Raw genomic sequence first — 13,447 nt, forward strand, 5'->3', positions numbered from 1 at the left:
AAAAAAAAAAATGTTTTAGAGTTTAGTTACCCATTAAGATCGCTGTGGAAATGTGAAAACAAGAAGACAAGACAACGAGTGCAGGGGCAGGGCTACATGAGATCTGCTACTTAGCCAGGGTCAAAGTGTTTAGCTGTTCAATATCAAACCACAACATGTAAATAGAAAAATGTTGGCATTATGTTAATTGTCACTTATTTTTATTTCAGTGATTCAACTTAAAAGGTGAAACTAATATATTATATAGACTCATTACATATTTCAAGCAGTCTGAGACCAATAAATATTGAAAATAACCATGTGTGTCTGAATTATGTACAGCTTAATGCACACATATTTGTGGCGCTGAACATCAAGTATGCCATCTCAAGTCCATATCCCCAGTCAAACGGCCAAGTTAGTTTGCCATTATGGCATCCCGCATAACAGTAAAGTCAACTTTAGCCAATGTATACTAAAGTGCATGTAGTAATTCTATGTTGAAGGATGAGAGAACAAATCAAAATGTAAAAAGGACTCTCAGAAAATATGTTAATCAGCATCATGATGATTGGGACATCCACTTGCAGGCCATAGTTTATGGAATAAACACTGCAAAACAGCTAATTATTTAAAATGACTAGATAAAGTATATTGCATACATGTTTTAAGAGTTTTATTTTGTAATTTGATGCAAAAAATTTTGTTTCAAATATAATTTTTCAAAGTTTCAATTTTTTTTTCTTAACCAAGCACTCTGGCAGCTTTAAAGTATTTTGAGTAACATTTGCTACAAAGAATAACAGCCAACCATTACAACAGTTTTGAAAAATAATATTCAATACAATGAAATTAATTAAAATGTTAATTTTCTATCATGTTGTGACACTATTTTCTCTTCCTTCACACCCCAGTTTCCATCAAATTCACTGGCAAGATCTCAAACTCCTTTTTTCTTCTTTCTTCATAAACCCACAGGAAGAGTGCGGCAGTACCTACATTTGCCATTGCACTCCATACGTAAATAATTATAATAATAAAATGTATTTCCTTTTATGATGGGAGAAAAAAATCAGAAGCAGCATGTGCATTTGTATAATCATTCACATACAAGATTGTCTCTTTCAGTATTTTTTAGATTCAAAACACACAAAAAGCTCTTTCTTGGGCTGCACTCGATAATATTTTTGGAAGCAGCAAAAGTCACCAAAGCATTTATGAACTTAAAAAAAAGAAGAGAATTTAACAGAACAATTTACAAAGGTAGATACGAGTCGGTGCAAAAAGGTTTCGTTCACAAAGATTCATTGAAAACACATGACCAACAAACACAGAGCAGTTCCAAGCAGTTCTTCCTAATAGCCTAATGCTGGCCTTGACAGACACCACTGCATACACTGAATATATATATATATATATATATATATATATACCCTATTTAACTGTAAAGGACGGTGATAATGGTGATAGAGAATCATATAGTACATGTAACATAGAGCTTATGCTGCTCTAATTGACTTACTGCTGATATTGTTTACATTTAAATGAGCAACAGCATTCTAAGGCCATAACAACAGAAGTTGACATTTGAAATCAACACAACTGTCCCTGCAGCCTTGAAGCCTGATCATACGTGCTACAGGATCTTCACAACTCTTCAAATCAGTAAGTTTCTTCGATTTGTCTATTTTGGGAATTTGCTCTTTGGTCATCAGCATGCCTCGCTCAAGAAGAACCAGGACTCGTCCCACACACCGGAGGGGATTTTTCGTGGAGGGTGTCTCTTCAGTTCAAGATCTTTCACAGCTGGGAGCTGTAGTCAAGTTGGATCACAGTTACAGCCGCACCTCTGTGGAAGTTCAAGGACCCAACGGATTAGAAGAGCGTTACCTCCAGAACGCTGCTGTCCTTCCAGACATCCATCCAGCAGCCTCGGTCTCTTCAGTGGACGCGTGTCAGCAGGAAGAGCCAGTCTCCATCCATGGATTCAGTGTGCAGGGCTACCAGGACATGTACCGCTCTGTGGTGGAGCCCATGAGGATGACACGCTCTGGTCGGCACCGTCCCTACAGCCTTGAGCTGGGACTGGAGATTAAGGATCGGCTGTGGAAAACCCTCAACTGCCCATCACTGGTGGAGACGGAGCAGCCTGACGGACGTGTGCTGGTCACAGAGAGGTTCTCCACACCCACCAGAAGAAGCTTCGCTCCACGAATCGATGTGGACATCAGTGAAGAGCCCCTTCCTGAGGAACCCAGAAGAAAGAAGCCCAGACACTGAGTGGTCAGTGTCCCATGGAAGCGGGATCTTTGCATGTAAATATTTTGTATATAGTTGTAGAGTAAGTTTTATAGTTTGAAGAGTATGTTTTTTTTTGAATATGTTTATGCACACTGCTGAGATTGTTTGGATGCTTTTGGTGATTTTGGCTCCTCCTAAGTTGTTTTTAGTGTTTTTTAATGCATTGCTACATGGTTGTCACAGTGTTTGGGGTGGTGTTGACGTGGTTGCCAAGGTTTTCTGAGAGGTTGTTAGCTTGTTGCTGTGCGGTTGCTGAACTTTCGGAGTGGTTTTTCATGCATTGATACGTTGTTGATGGAAGGTTTCGAAGTGGTTGGCACTTGGTTTATACGTGGTTGACGGGATGTTTCGAAGTGGTTGGCACTTGGCTTATACGTGGTTGACGGGATGTTTTGCGTGATTGGTTGATTTGCGGTTTCCTTTGTCCTGTTAGGTTAGGGTAGGTTAGGTTAGGTTAGGGTCCCTCACATGGTTTGATGGGATGTTTTGCGTGATTGGTTGATTTGCGGTTTCCTTTGTCCGGTTAGGGTAGGTTAGGTTAGGGTCCCTCACACGGTTTGCAGCTTGACGTGCTGTGAGGGCTTGTGTGCATCAGTGATGCTGAGAGCTACACCGCTGGTACTTCACAACTACTGGTAGGGTCACCCATAGTGGACAGGTCTCAGCTGAGGTGCCAGACGAAGACAAACCACCTTCTGGACAGGAAAGGATTGGCCTGATGTTCTTGGCAGAAGATCACAGTCTTGGGACAACGACAACAACATCAGAATTACCTGTATGGAAGAAACTTTAAACTGATTACATATGTGGAAGTCATCGTTGGATCGATGGAAGCAACTGTTTGAACAGAATGATACACAGAATCGGTAAAGGTGTACTACAAGGCTGCATTCTTTCTTCAGCACTAGTAGCGTCCATCCAATGAAATTTGAGGGCCGGTAATTAACTTACTGTATATTGTATTGCTTCTTAAATGCTTCTATGCATGTGGTAAACATTAAAAATAAATCACTTCTATTAGTAATAATAATAATACAATTTAAAAATAAATAAATAAAGTTGTCCTCCGAAGAGGGGGGGTGGAGGTGGGAAAAAAAATCACTTCTGAAATTGTTTCTAAATTTAGGCATATGATCATGTAAATTGATTGGAGCATTGAAAATTATTTAAACAACAATTACTATAACCTGACAAAGCAGTAATCTAAAACAAACCAGAACTTAACAAATCAGACTGAGCTTTGTAACGTAATTGTTAACTAATTATTATTGATTACTCAAAACATGCATATTAAGCATAAAAACTAGTGCTATCAGTCATATATTTAATCACAAACTAACGTTTATATATATATATATATATATATATATATATAATATTATTTGGTTTTGTACTTTTATTGTATGAACAAGGCAGTTGAAACATTCATCAAAATATCTTCTTTTATGTTCATCAGCTATACTGTATGTTTGTAATGACGTGAGTAAATTATTACTTTTTAAGTTACCTTTAATACGTGAGCTTGATTTCCGAAAGGTTTTTTTTTTTTAATGAAAACCTCTCAGATTTCATTAAAGGGGACATATCATGCAAAATCCACTTTTTTAGCCCTTAAATGCATTTTGTTGTATATTTGGAGTGTTTATAAGTACAGAAAAGATGAAATTATTCTCTTCAGGTGATGCGTTCATATCTTTATATTCTGTTTTGGTCATATTTTTCAACCTGTTCAGATTTTTCTGTTCTCTATGACGTTTTTTGAGCAAGTGCGTCACCGTATTTGCAACGGAACTGCCAAATAAGGACATTGACTACCGGTCCAACACTTCGAGCAATCCGCCATTATTATTTCTCGCTCCGATTTTGTAGTCCGAGCTCAATGATGCAGAAGTTACGAGAGGGCAAGTCAAAATGTTCGGTTGTTGGATGTACGTTAGTGACCTGAAGCACTTCAAGGATTCCCACTTCAACAACCTCCGCCAGTAACGTTATACAGAAGGGTTTGCCGATTGACTTCGTCTGAATGAGAGGTAAATTCCTTCTATCTTTGGAGACGACAAACAGAGCATTTCGATAAGCTTTAAATATCGTTAATAAAAATAAAGTACTTTACTTTCTTAAAACACATGGTTTAGCAGTACCTCTGTCTTTCTTTTGTTTTGAAGTAACGTTACACGTCTGCAGTATTATTGTTCTTGAGTTTCATCAATGGTCATTTAGCTGCGTTGTTTTCTGATGCTTTTCTAAACTTATCATATTGTCAATACAGATTTTTTTTTTGGTAAGATTAGGCCGTAGTCATTTATCTTGTCAGTGTGCTTGTTTTAACGAGAGAAATAGTCGACTTTCACTAATAACACAAAACAGTTTACTCACATACCAATATATCCATATGAAGAAGTGGTTGTTCTGCAGGTTCGTTGTCGTCTTTATCAACTCGCTCGCTCTGGCTCGAATGTGTAAGGCGTAATGGACAAGTCTTCTGTTGTTGACATTTTATTAAAGTGTGAATAAAAATGTTCTTTGAAGGTATCATATATAATCGTATATCTCTAATCAAACTACAATAATGGCCGAACGTGGGGAGTTGAACTGACCGTGAACTCATCGACCTGGAGACCGGGCGGGGTGTGACGCATCTCCTTTTTATTTAAAGGGGACGCGGTATTGAAACGGGTCGCTCAAAGACGCACATCAGAAAAGGGGTAGAAAAGGGGCCTGTGGAGCTATAATAATGAGGAATTCAGACCCAAGCATTGCAGTTATGTTTTATATAGACCACAACGGTGTGATTTATATGTAAAAATGAATGATTTAAAAGCATGATATGTACCCTTTAAAAACATCTTAATTTGTGTTTCGAAGATGAACAAAATTCTAAGGCTTTACTCAACCGAAGCACTCTGGCAGCTTTAAAGTCGACTTTCTTTCTCTCCATGTCCTTTCTCTTGCCTTTTCCTTTACTTCCAGGCCAAGAATGTTTCCACACTCTAATACTTACAACATTTCTGATATTGAATCTTTTGACACTACAACAAACATGATTTCCATTACACGAGAGTAGATGTTGAAACTTCATGCAGATTTGTACTCCGCTTTCGCCAAGATTAGCACAAACTAAGACATAGCTTTAGTAAACTATGCTTCTTCATCCATTTACGCTTCTTTCCATATGGTGGTGTGACTCCCATTCTATCCGGCGTGTATACGGCTGCAGTGTACTTGGCGCGTCAGCACACACGAAGGCTGCAACTACAGTATGGTCTTCCCAGTGGACAAGCATGACAATCGTCTGGATTGAGCCGAGTAGGGGACATCTCTAGGGTCTTCAAGTGGGCACCTTCCGTCCTCAGTGTTTCGTCGACAAGCCCACGACACCTCAAGAGGGCTCGACAGTAACTCTGGCCTTTCCAGAGTCACCCCCCTCCGTCCCCCACTCAACTCGGCCCATCTTACTGACCTCTACATCCCTCCTGCTGCTGAGGCTCCTTCCTCGTAGTTCACATGTGACCTAACCACAATCTCTCAATCTCTCCGCAACCCAACCATACGCGCCAACACGTGTGACTAAGGCTGTCGAGCCCCACTGGTGCGTTAAAGCAGTTTCATTGGCAACGGTTCCGTTTGGCATACCACCTACTGCAAAACACAATATCTGCCCAAACACCACCCGTCATTCATGCAATATACACAAGAACCTAATGACTGTAATCACTATGCAACTTATACAAATAAACCCACAGACTCTTCAAGTTTTTCAAGAATTTGTAGCGTGGTGGCCTGTACACAGCCAGCTAGAATCTTTCCGTCTCAACAACAGCCAGTTGCTGCTCGTCTCTGCTACTTCAGATACGTTCTTTACTGTGCGACGCAACTCTTGGCCTCTGAATCCGACGTCTCTGAGGAACCGGGTTGTAGAGTGTGCCACAAATCCTCGACAACCCACTTTCATTGGATAAACCTGGACTCTCCATCCTCGCTGTTCTGCTTCAGTGGCCAGATGAGCATACCGCGGTTTCTTCCTCTCATATGCCTCATCTACCGCATCCTCCCATGGTACTGTTAACTCTATCAGTTGAACAATGCGTGCTGATCCAGACCACAAAACAATATCTGGTCGTAGGTTAGTAATGGCAATCTCCGGTGGAAAAATAAGCCATTGATCAAGATCAGCCAGCAAGATCAGCCTTTTGTTGGTGGTTGCTCGCCTGGGCGGAGGAATGTTGTCTTCTGCGTGTAATGTTTTGCTAGAACAGGTGGCAAATTATTGGTCATGCTATGCTTGCCTGACTTCCGGGATGCGCCCATGTGAGAGTAGGACGCGTGTGAAGGCAGCTCCGTAATTTTTCATTTGTTTGTGAAGAAAAATTTGACAACATTTTATTTTCATGTCAGTAAGTTTAAAATATCCATTTAAGATTCCAAATAAATCCAAAAAAAATTGCAAAACAACTGAAGCCGGACATTCAGGACGACAGCAGAAGCGAGGAGCACTCTGGCTAATAATGCAGTGCTAGCTGCTCTTCAATCAAATTTCCAACTATTTAACTCAGAGATAGTTGAGGTTATCGACAAGAGAATAGAGCAGTTCTTGGTCATCATTAGAGCTTAACTAACTGCTCTCAAAAATGATACTGATGTCACTATCTTAGCCATGAAAAGCAAGGTGGACGACCAAGCCAAAACAACGGTGGAGCTCAAATGTAGCACAACTTTTACTTCCGACATGGTCTCCCAGCTGCAAAAGGACGTTGAAAAGCTAACAAACAGCATCTTGCAGCTCACAGAGAAATGTACAGATCTGGAAAGTCGCAGTAGAAGGCAAAATCTGTGCATTCTTGATATTAAAGAGGGCGAAGAGGCTTGCCGTGAGCCCGCGGATTTTATTGCGCACCTGCTGAAGAACGCGCTCTCGTTGGAAACTCTACATTTGATCGACCGTGCTCACAGATCCTTGAGAAAACTCTCCAACAATACCTCATACCCCTTCATTGCAAGGATCCATTACTTTCAAGAATGGCAGGACATCATCCGAAAAGCTGCTCAGCTCAAGTCCATCACCCACAACGGAGAGAAACTTCTTATATTCCCTGACCTCCCAGCGCCCATACTGAAGCAACGCGCCTGTTTTAACCAGGCGAAAGACTTGCTTCGAGATCGTCCAAGGGTCCGCTTTGGTTTTCTATACACAGCGAAGTTACGGGTCACACACAACGGAGAAGAAACGTACTTCATGGACCCGGTAAAGGCGTTCACATTTGCAGAGCAACACTTCGGTGAGGGTAGCGTGTCGACATCATAATTTCTCCTTCGAACTAAACTTCACAACCAGGCTAATAGAGTGGGTTAGTGCGCTGCTCGGACAATTACAATTTTGCGCTCTTTTTTGCATGGTGTATACAGCTGTCTGTGTGTGCAGACGACCATCTGTAACATTCATAGAAACTGTTCACTGAGCTCCTGATAGTCCGCAAACTTCAGTCAAGCTTTTTGTATCTTGTATCTACCCAAGTCAGCTCGCGGTCTGTAGACTGGTCTGGCACTTAACAACCAGCACATACCAGGTCATAATCGGCAGACCAGTCTAGTATCCAACAATCAGCCCAAGCAAGCTCACAATCTGTGGACCAGTCTGGCATTCAACAACCAGCCCAAGCCCAGCAGTTTGTAGTCAACACATTTCCGTTACCAGTCTGTGGTCCAGCCTAGTGGCCTGAAGTCAGCACAAAGCCGTTATAAACAACTAATACAAGCCCGCTACCAGCTGGTGGACCAGTCCAGCAGTCTGCAGGCAACATAATCCAGCTACCAGTCTGTGTTCTGGCCCAGCAGTCTGCAGTCAGCACAATCCTGTTATCAGTCTGTGGACTGACCCAGTGGTCGGCAGTCAGCACAAGCCTGTTACCAGTCTATGTCTAGGCAACCCCGATTCCAGGTTAATTATTAGCACAGTTAAAGGCACTGACTATGAATGCAATCTGAAGATGACATATGTACTTAAAAAGATATCACAGTTTCTGTACAATAATAATAATAATAATAAATGCATACATAAAGTTGTCCTCCGAAGAGGGGGGGTGGAGGTGGGAGAATAAATAAAAATAAATAAAAATAAGAAAGGAATTAAGAAAGGAATTTTAATACGAAATTCTATAAAAAATCATAGAATTAAGCAGATACATCTCTCCAAACCCAGAAAGGCAGGGGTCTTGCTTTTCCGGACTTCTACTGCTATTACTGGGAAGCATACCTCAGAATTATGTCAATAATATTAAATGATAAAAAGTGGACCACTGGACTGGCTCAGATTATAACAGGATAATGTACCCCCCACAATCTTGGTGCTGTGATTCTTTCACCAACGAGCTGTAAAAAAAGAAATCTACAGATACAGCCCTGTCATTAGCAGTATGATCCGTATTTGGAAACAAATTAGAATTCATTTTGGGGTGGAGACGCTACCTTCATAAATTCCCATCGCTGACAATCCCTCTTTTATACCCTCCATATTAGATAAAGGTTTTCAGCAATGGAGAGAATCAGGAATTCACGCAGTAAGGGATCGGTATCAAGATGGTACATTTGTCTCCTTTGAAAAATTTCGAGAGAAATACAAACTTCATAGAAGTAATTTTTTTTAGGTTCTTACAAGTCAGGAACTATTTACAATTTTACTTAAACAGGCTATCTACAATTACCCCTTCTTGTCTGGACACCTGCCTTAATTACTATTTTGGCAAAGGGAAAATGATTTTCTGCATTTATAACACCCTCCAGGTCAACTGCCTATTATATCTTCAATCAAGAGTCTATGGGAGGAAGAATTAGGGTCAGAGATTTCTGATGAGTTATGGGCTGATAGCCTGGAAGAGATTAATAGATGTTATAAACTCCAGACATTGCCTCATTCAGTTCAAAATCATGCATACTGTAGACTACACTATTCTAAAACAAAATTATCCAAAATATTTCCAGCTGTCTCCCCAAAGTATGATAAATGTAAGACGGCGGATGCGACCCTTCTTCACAGTTATGCGGTTTGTCCTAATCTTCAAAACTAATGGTGCAAGATTTTCAATGTCATCTCTGAAATCACAAATCAATATATTCAACCATATATATTGAATCCTTCCAGCTTTGGCTCGACGAACTCACAAATACTCTTCATCTGGAACGTATACGGCTCCATAAGAGATAGAGACGTATACGGCTCCATAAGAGATAGAGACGTATACGGCTCCATAATTAAAGACAACAGTTTGCTAAAAATTTCGGAAGCCTTCACAAGGTATTTAGGTGGATAAGACTTGGAGGAAAGAGATAGAGATGTTGACTCAACTTGAGTTGGACCTAAGACCACTCCAATGTTGGTAGCTGTTTTATTATTTATTTATTTATTTTTTCAGTTTAAATACTCCTCTCCATGTAGTGCATGGCTGCGTTTGGAATCGTATACTTCCCTACTAAATAGTAGGTTAAAAGAGTAGGCGAGGGAAAAAGTACATTTGATTCCTCAGTATTCATAAAAGAGTAGGCGAGAATTACCTACAGTGGGTGACGTACTAATTATCGCGAGATTTGGATGATAGTGTGTTCAAATATCCCTACTTTCCTACTATATGATAGGCGAAAACAGTACGTGAAAGAAGCAGTACGTTCGAAACATCCCTCATCCTTTAACGTCATATAGAACGCTATATGCAAAAACGGCGCAGTATACGCACATGGCACCCTTTATCGTTAATATGACACCCAAGACGTTATAAATCATTTAGCGTGAATATGACACGCACACCCTACCCCACACCTAAACTTAGCCCTCACAGCGCGTGTTATATTAACGATAACGGGTGCCATGTGCGTAGTATAGCGCCGTTTTGTCATATAGCGTTCTATATGATGTTAAAGGATGAGAATGCGTTGAAACATCAGTATTCATAAAAGAGTAGGCGAGAAGTTCCCGGATGATCTCCTGCTTTCGCCCAGATTTTTGAGTGCTTGTCCGATGGGTACTCATGATACTCATCCATCCCAGGAGGCCACGCGAGAGAATACAACATAAGCACAAGGCTATTTGATGTGCTATTTACTGTACATCTGGAAGACGTAATTTTAAGAGTGTTTGCTCATCTGCTAGACGTCTATAGGACGTTTCCTGTCAGATGTCAAATAGACGTTTATAAGATGTCAGTTTAACATGCGTTCTAAATCATTACATCTTAGAGACACCTTCTAAACGTCTATTTGACATCTGCAGGAAACGTCCTAAACTTAACTTAAACTTAAAAATACGTCTTCCAGATGTAAATAGCACATCAAATAGCCTCGTGCTATCTGGGGAAGAAGAAGATACATCGTACTCAAACATGATGGAAAGGATGGACGAGAGTGTTTTCAAATGTGAGTATTACAAACCAAATCACATGTGATGAATTTACTGTAAGCAAACTGTTGAATTGTTGAAGGTGTAAAGACACTCAACGCATTCTCATCCCAAAGCGCCATATACAACGCTTTTGCAAAAGCGTAAATATCCAACGCACCCTTTAACGTCTAATGAGACGCTTCGGTTATGGTTAAGTTTAGGTATGGTGTAGGGTAAGGGTTAGACCACTAGGGGGTGCCTTCTGCCCAAATATATCTGCGTCTCATTTTACGTTAGGGTGCCATGTGCGTTGGATATTTACGCTTTTGCAAAAGCGTCCTATGAGAACGGGCTCAGACACTATATAATATGGTAAATTTGTGATTTTGCCGTAAATCACATTTTAGCTAACAGAGGAGCTCCAGTAAGGACACATACGTCTCCAAACTGTATTTGCATACATTTTTAAACCATATACATCTTAAATACAATTACTAAATATATATTTAAAATCTGGCAAGAAAATCTTCTGTAAGAATTGCAGATTACTCCTACATGTAATTGATATGAAGTAGACGCATCTGAGTGATGTATGTGTACTATTGTTTAGGAGAATTCACTGTTGTCAACACTGTTTACATTACTTTACATCGTGCTGTAAATAATGTAAATTAACAAATCTATAAAGTAACTAAACATGTTAAATATTCTATTTGTCCCTTATTACTGTTGATAAATTGAGGATTTTAAGTTGGGTAAAAAGTGAGTTAACACATCAACTTCAGCATGTGGATGCATGCAGTGTTGAAATCGTAATGTGAATCTGTATGTTACAGGGACAGAGAACACACGTGTGTTTATCCGGTGGAGAGAGGCTCATGATGCTGAATGCTTTCATCAATGGCTCGGAGAGAGTATACCACAGACACGGATAACTAAATCTATTCAATCTTGAGCTGTAGTTTATTTGAATTATTGGAATTTCAAACAGAGAAATTACAACACTTTTCTGATTCTTGATTTCTGTGCATTTGCTGCAGAGCTTTTGTGGTGGAGCAGGACCTGCAAGGAAAGATGATGGCAGCGTTTGTTGGGGAAAAAGGTTTTAGGGATTTTACTCAAATATAAAGTAAGGTCATCTTTGTTATTTTTAATAAATAAATCAAATGGCATTGTGCTGTTAACATGACTGCTTTAGTGTAATGTTTGTGCATTTTTGTAGGATCTGAAATGTCTGCAGACTGGTGTGAGGGCTGAAGATGAAGAGCCCAGAGCTGAATCCTGGAAGTGGTGCCATGGATGAGTCCCTCCATCTTTCCACCTGCCCTTATTGCCTCAGATTATGAAGCGCAGCGCAGCAACAAGCTCTAGCACGAAGGCAGAGTCACCTCTGGTGAATTCGTCAGAAAGCTACAGAATGGGAACTGCTGTGTTGATATATGTGGGGTTCAGCACCTGTAAATGCTTTTAGTTTGAATAAAGCTTTGTTTCATGTGTTGACATATGCAGTTTTTTATTGTGGTGGTTATTTTTATTTGTTCTTTTACTCATTTATTCGTGTTTCTTATTGTTGTCAGGATATGAAGTATAATTATTTAATTAATGTGTGCATTAATTCATTGCTTGACTGACAATTGAGATTCATTGCATTTATTAATATAAATGTATTCACGCATAACTATGTCATATGACAAAACAAATTAGATTTTGCTGGTTTTATTAAATTATATTATTTTTAGTATATAAAAAATTATACAATTAAGTATTGGTCAGCATTTTTTAGTTTTATTATTTTGTTTAAGTTTTGGGGTGGACAATGTAATTCATTTTGAAGTAATATAAATTTTTAAGGAGTGATACTTATATTTTTCGAGTATAAAATATAAAACAGTTTTCTCTAAAGGAGAGATCCTCTGCTCCCTGTCTCCAGACGTTACACACACAGAGGAAAACTGTTCTAGGTTGTGCTGTCGAGTTACTGATGTTATAAAGTGTTAGTGCACCTTTCGCTCATACCATTTAAACTTGATCATGAAAAGATACCATAGTTGTATAACAATCATAATGACAAAACAGAAAACAAAGTTCATTGGCTTGTGTACATCATAATATGTGTTCTGATATACAGTATATTCTTCACATAAAATGAGCCAAGGCCAATGAGTCTTGAGTTGGAAAAAATAAATAATCGTATAATTTTTCTTTTCATAAAAAAATTAAAACGGGTCCAACAGACCCGAACACCATACAAGGGTTAATAGGTAGGTGGACAATCTCTAAACATTAATACTGAAGAAAATCTTCCCTTCAACGTTTAATAGTGAAATAGGATGAAACTGACTGATGCTTGTAGCATATTTTTCTTTAGGTATAAGACTCCACCTGCTCTGCGCCATATAGGTACACCCTGTTTTTCCCATGCCACTTTTATCAATTTCCACAGAATTCGCAGACCTCCTGAAGCACTCTTATAAACACTCCATTAGGCCCTGGAGATGATGAAGTCCTTGCCTTTCTCACAGCCTACTTCTTTCCACTTTGGTGCACAGACCTCCATTGGATATTCTGGTGGATTGAAAGGTGGAATGTCTGATGGAATTGACATAGGCTCATGCCTTTTTGCATCTGTATGCGTTTTCTCCAAACATCTCTCTAGCTCAACCCTAGATGCTTTTAAAATGCTTCTCTCACTGGTGAATAACTTCTTCACGAATTTGAATGGGTCTTTATAGAAATTAGCCCTCGCAAGTTTCGTTTCTGTAGGCACTCAGCTCTGCGTAATGTTGCCAGCTAATCTTTTAT

The sequence above is a fragment of the Pimephales promelas genome, chromosome 4, assembly GCF_988280905.1.
Source record: "Pimephales promelas chromosome 4, fPimPro1.hap1.1, whole genome shotgun sequence".
In the NCBI taxonomy this organism is placed as follows: domain Eukaryota; kingdom Metazoa; phylum Chordata; class Actinopteri; order Cypriniformes; family Leuciscidae; genus Pimephales; species Pimephales promelas.